Source organism: Haliotis asinina, chromosome 16, assembly GCF_037392515.1.
Source record: "Haliotis asinina isolate JCU_RB_2024 chromosome 16, JCU_Hal_asi_v2, whole genome shotgun sequence".
Lineage (NCBI taxonomy): Eukaryota > Metazoa > Mollusca > Gastropoda > Lepetellida > Haliotidae > Haliotis > Haliotis asinina.
Genome location: NC_090295.1, coordinates 15,938,234 through 15,943,701, shown reverse-complemented (window position 1 = coordinate 15,943,701; position 5,468 = coordinate 15,938,234). Strand labels below are relative to the sequence as shown.

The following is a 5,468-nucleotide window of genomic DNA, read 5'->3' as shown; positions in this document are numbered from 1 at the left end:
TTGTTTTGACATAGTTTCTATTGTTTGTGCTGTAGAATGAAATTTATATCTACTGGCATGAGAAATGTTTGCAATAATAATTATAATTCATGTAACAAAAGATGCAGCATTCGCAGGAGACCCGTGAAGGTCCTGGGGTAGAATAGGCCTTCAGCAACCCATGCTTGCCATAAAAGGCGACTATGCTTGTCGTAAGAGGCTACTAACGGGATCGGGTGGTCAGGCTCGCTGACTTGGCTGACACGTCATCGGTTCCCAACTGCGCAGATCGATGCGCATGTTGTTGATCACTGGATTGTCTGGTCCAGACTCGATTATTTACAGACCGCCTGTCTGTGCTGTAGAATGAAATTTATATCTACTATCACAGGATCAGACCACGACGTCCCGACATCGACCTCATTGACAGTTTCATCAAATATGCTGCTGAAATCGTGTCTGCAGACCCTTGTTTCAGTGGAGAAATGTTTTGTTACAGATGAATCTAGGTTTAACATTTCCCATAGTGATGGACATCAACATGACTATGGATGCACAGGTCCGTGTCTTGGAGAGGAATCACTTTGGTGGTGGTGGTGGTGGTTCTGTCATGACTTGGGGTGGAATAACAGCACGCCAGGGAACACCCATGGTGATTGTTCAGGGCAGTTTAACTGGTTTGGGCTACATGGATCAGATTCTTCAACCTGTCGTAATTCCTTTTCTGCAACAATATTTCCGTGAGTTAACATTCAAAAACGAGAATGTCCACCCTCATACATCGAGGGTTGCTTTGGATTTCCTGCAACACCACAACATTGACTTGCTGTCTTGGCCTGCAAATTCACCAGATCTCTCCCCGATGGAGCATGTTTTTGGACGAGATGAGAGATGGTGTGACATTCCACAAGCCTTCCTTGCACGTTTGATAGGCTCTATGCGTCGTTGATGCACAGCTTTTCTCAATGCAGTTGGACATACCTGTTATTGAGCATGTGACAAAGCCGTTTGACCCCTGTCCGGTTGGACTTTTCAACTGAAATTCTCTTCGCCTATTATGGTCTCATGGTCCCTCCATTAAGGTTTATATGCACTTTTGACGTTGATTGTACTTATCAGCTGGGATGATATTTTAACATTGCACAGTTTCTTTATGTGGCTAGTATACATCATCTATGTAAAGTAATAATCTAGTATCTATTTGTCCTAAGTGTCTAATCAATATGTGGAATTACAATACATTCATATTTTGTTAGAACTGTCTTTGCAACACAAGTCACTATGTTTGTAACTAGGTGTCATTGAAACAAATTTATGGTAACAGTTTTGCACTTGATATTTAATTACATTTAGTGATTAACACTAAATGCGGTTATCAAAACCATTCTCCTCCGGCTTTCGCATTTACTTCCGTGTTGTCATGTTTACTTCCGCATTCCGTTATGTGCCGCCAAATCAGGTCGCTTAGTTACCAATGACGTCATAATATTATACGCGCGCCGTTTACGTCACTTGTTGAATGCCATTCGCGCCGGTATCATCGTACGGTAGACATCATCCTGTTAAATCAACCTGTTCTTCATCTCATGATGCCCGGGAAAAGAAAGGCTGTAATCAGTCACCAACTAGTGAGGACAGGGAAGGGTCCCAAGCAGCTGAAGACGACGCCAGGTGTTGATGTGGCTTCACGCAATAATGATTCGGAGAACGGTGAGTCTTTCAATAATTATCTTACGCCATCTGCATCGGTGGAGATTTCGGATTTCATATCACCAGCGCCCAACGCAACTCCTAGTATTTCTGGTCAGCTAGAGGCAGTTCTGAATTTTCGAATAAAGGTAACGTACAGAACCAAGTTGTCTCTCTTCCCGTCGTGCCTGACATTTCAGTCACCTCGCCCGTCCCTCCGCCATTAATGTATGACGCTCAGGAAATCAGCGCACACTCGAAGCAGGCCACCCGTGAAAAAATCTACAACGGTGAGTACGCTGATCTTTCAACCTTACTGCCTAATGTGAATTCGGGTATCGAGAACCAAGCGAAAATGGAACTAATTGCTGATAGAGACGGTAGTGTCGCGCTCGTCTCCCACCAGCAAGCGCAGGGTAAGCCAATCAGCCTTGGTGCAATGACATCGGCATTCCATATCTATATATGAATTTACATGTCAAAACATTTTTCACCTAGTGTGTTTAAAGGGAAAGTTGTCATACACTGAGTCCATACGCAATGCTGCCTGGCGCTTCGGCGGAGATGGTTGGAGGGTGTATGATCAACAATTGCGTCACAGAATGGCAAGAGATCCCACTCGTCAGTGGGGACGCGTCGACGGTGAGCTGTGGTTGCAGCACATGCTGACATTCCGAACAGATCAAATCCCTCACCAATACTGGGGTAAGTTTTTCAAAGAATATTCCTCGCGATTCACCATTCAATATCTGTTGGGATTTCAACAAAGGGAACTGTCAGCGTCAATTCTGTAAATACCCCCGCAAGTGCGGAAACTGTGGAGAACCTGGTCACGGCGTCCGCCAGAACGTCAGCTGCCACCGGTACAAATAACCAGCCCCGTTCATTCCAGCAATGTAGACAAAACGTCTCCAGCACCAACTCCGGTCAGCGTAAGTAACATGTTGGAGTCTCTTCACTCATATTCATTGGTTAACCCCGCGGATGCACATTCTTTGTATGATGGCTTTCTGCACGGTTTTAAGCTTCAGGGAACCCGGGTCCCCAGAACGTCCAAACATCTGTCATCAGAAACAGGCACGGTGGGTGCGGAGGTTGTTATTGGAAAACTGAACAAAGAGGTCTCCCTTGTAGAATGGCTGGCCCCTTTGATAATCCACCGTTTCCTGCATTACAGGCATCACCGATCGGACTCGTTCCTAAGAGGATAGATGGTGGATCAGCAGTTAAGTTGTTCGCCAATTTCCGTTTGATTCACCACCTATCATATCCGCAAGGTGGTTCTATTAATGGTAGCATTAATCAACGAGACTGTTCTGTTTCACATTCACGCTTTGACGAAGCTGTGGAGATGGTACAAAGATGGGAGAGGGCGCCCTCCTTGCAAAGTTTGACATCAAATCAGCGTTCCGCATCATACCAGTCCATCCCCGGGATTTTGAGTTGCTCGGCATTCAGTTTAACGGCAAGAACTGCTTGGATAAATGTCTGCCATTCGGGTGCTCTATTTCATGTCCTTTTTTCGAAAGATTCAGCACGTTTTTGCAATGGTGCACTCTCCACAATCTCCCAAACAAGGAGTTGATGCATTATCTGGACGACTTCCTCACTGGGGTGTTGCTGGCACCAGTGACTGTGCCCATAATTTACAATCTTGTATGCAAGTACTGAATCACTTCAATGTTCCAGTGGCACCTGAGAAAACTGTTCAACCTTCAACCAAAATTACTTTCCTGGGACTGGAGCTGGACACAGTTGTCAGACATGTTCGAATCCCACAAGAGACGACCACGCAGATCAGAGGGTGGCTGAGTGCGGATCGTAAGAAGGTAACCAAACGGGACCTCCAGTCTCTTGTGGGTAAACTCGATTTCATGTGCCGTGCCATTCCCATGGGACGGGCATATTGTCGACGCCTCATTGACGAGATGTGCAAGTTGGAAGTCTCCATTTCACAGATGCCGGCTAACGACGGGCATCAAGGACGACTTGGTATTATGGTTATAATTTCTTGAATATTTCAATGGCATATCCGTTTTTCAGAGTCCAGAGTGGATGGACATCAAACACGGCCATGCAGCTTTTCAGTGACTCAGCAGGCGGTGTAGGTTTTGGTGCTTACAACCAGGGTAAGTGGACATGTGGGCGTTGGCCGCAGCAGTGGGTGGAGGAAGGCGTGACGAAGGATATGACGCTGTTGGAATTGTTTCCTATTGTACTGTCAGTCCAAATTTGGGGTGTTTAATTTTTCTGTATAATTGCGACAATCAAGCAGTCGTTCATATTAACAATAAACAGTCTTGCCGTGTCCCTCGTACTTTGTCACTCGTACGTCGCGTAGTTCCGTATTGCTTGCAGTATAATATCACATTCAAAGCTGTATATATCAGTTCCCATGACAACGTTTTAGCTGACTCTGTCGAGATTTCAGTGGGACCAGTTCCGCAAATGTGCACCAGCAGCGCACCTGATACCAACACCCCTCCCGGACGGGATGTGGGACTTCTAGATCGGGAGGTTCATCGATTGCTACACAAGTCCTTGTCGGCGAACACGTGGTCGAGATACAACACGAGCTTGCAGACGTTCCACACCTTCAGACGAGTCCCCACTTTGGTCGGCCCCAATTGACCAGGTTGTGCATTTTATTTCGTATCTGTCAGTTCAGCATTACTCCAGCCGTACAACCAAAACATACATCTCCGCACTATCAACCTTTGATAAGTTAAATGGGTGGCAGGATTTCACTGACCACTTCTTGGTGTCTAAGTTACTTGCTGGCATGTCACGTGACCAGTCGAGGCGTGACACACGTAAACCAATCACTGTTGATTTGTTAAAGATAATAATTGGTAGTTTTCCAACTGTGTGCAGCAGTTTCTATGAGCAATGTCATTTCAAAGCTGTTTTCTGTATCGCATTCTTTGGACTTTTCAGGGTAGGGAAGCTCGTACAGACCTCGGTTTGACAGCCAGGCATTGCCGTCACTAACGTGACGCTGGACACGTAGTCGCCCGATTTAACTCCGCTGTCATAGTTTTATTAAGTTAGGGACCCTCCAAGAACCGCCACGCTCATGACCATTAACCCACAGCAACTTTTGTTATTTGTGTTGTATGCGCGACGTCAACGCATATTGGGTTGACGTCGCCCGTCCAAAAAATGTGTTTTGGTAAAATGTGTTTTGGTGTAAGACAGAATAATTGTCAATGAGCCATTAACTGACAAAGCTCTTTTTTTCAAAATCAGTAACACACATGCATGATAAATCACATACATAAATCGTTATATATATCTTATCCAGACAATCCACAATGAAAATCCAATGAAACACACAATTTATATACCATGTATTACAACACACTCACATATTATAATTCACTCACTCAATTTCAAATTAATATCTCCACATTATCATTATTGTCATCCATCACCAGTGAACAGTCTGGTCATAAGTAACACATCCCATCCTTAAGCATTTCTCTCACCAGGTTTGGTATGGCAATTATGTAATACATGTACATTGTAAACTGTGATATGTACATTGTACATGGGATATATGGAGGTGCAGTAATGTAATATATCCAATTAGTTTTGAGTCTTATCACTAATATTATCTATTACCTATTATTGTTCACAACTCCATCCAATAGAATTGTCGTATCACATCTGTGACCAAAATCTTCATTGTATACACACAAATTGATACTTAGATATTGGCCTGATGTATATAATCAAGATTATGTAAGTACAATTCATCCATATTTTCTAAAAACTGTCTTTGCAACAAAAGTACGAGG

At 44.2% G+C, this 5,468-nt stretch overlaps 1 pseudogene; it reads left to right on the top strand.

Annotated features, from left to right (window-relative positions):
• The first annotated feature begins 2,636 nt into the window (after positions 1–2,636).
• On the top strand, positions 2,637–4,177 carry LOC137267647 (uncharacterized; annotated as a pseudogene).
• The last annotated feature ends 1,291 nt before the right edge of the window (positions 4,178–5,468 follow it).